The sequence below is a fragment of the Oryzias melastigma genome, linkage group LG12 (genome assembly GCF_002922805.2).
Source record: "Oryzias melastigma strain HK-1 linkage group LG12, ASM292280v2, whole genome shotgun sequence".
NCBI lineage: Eukaryota > Metazoa > Chordata > Actinopteri > Beloniformes > Adrianichthyidae > Oryzias > Oryzias melastigma.
Window position 1 is genome coordinate 9,496,222 of NC_050523.1, and position 641 is coordinate 9,496,862.

Consider the following 641-nt stretch of genomic DNA (forward strand, 5'->3'; position numbering starts at 1 on the left):
TCAGGTGGGGATGATGTCATTGCGGAACTGGGCAACAGCCAGCTAGGCAGGCACATGGCGGTGGCCGCTCTGATTGGGCGATGCATAAATATATCTAGATGGCGGCATCCATATCAAGTGGCGACCAGTTCCTTGGGGGTATATAAAAAGTAGGCTATTCTGCACCACTGGTCATTCGCTACTTAGATTTTGAGCCCACATTATAATCTTGTCAATTAAAAAAAAATAACATTTTTAGACAACATGGCTCCCCAATAAGCTCAATGTTCATTCTTCTTCGTAAAAACCACAATTCGTCAATACACAGGTCTCTTCGTCGCTGTGGTCTATCAACGCCATGATCAGTTTCGTGCAACATCACTAGCTGCGTTTTTAGTGACTAAAAAAGTTGCTCAAATAGGATTTGCGCTAATAAATCCGCCTAATGTAAACACGGACATTTTGAGAAATTTATTGAAAAACCATTGTTGCGCTTGGAGGAGGTGGTTTTTGATGCGTATCGAAAGGACATTTTGAAAAACTGCAATGAAAAATCTCTTTTCAAATTAAATGAGTCACATGACCAACAACCGGATACCAGGCTTAGCTCTACAAGAGGTCCCACATAGGGGTTAACGGATCACAAAAATTCACGGTTGGTG

General features: G+C 42.0%; 1 protein-coding gene across 2 annotated transcripts in view; it reads left to right on the forward strand.

Annotated features, from left to right (window-relative positions):
* ctif (CBP80/20-dependent translation initiation factor) overlaps positions 1-641 on the forward strand; it is a 59,474-nt gene that overhangs the window by 45,930 nt on the left and 12,903 nt on the right. The window lies entirely within an intron of this gene.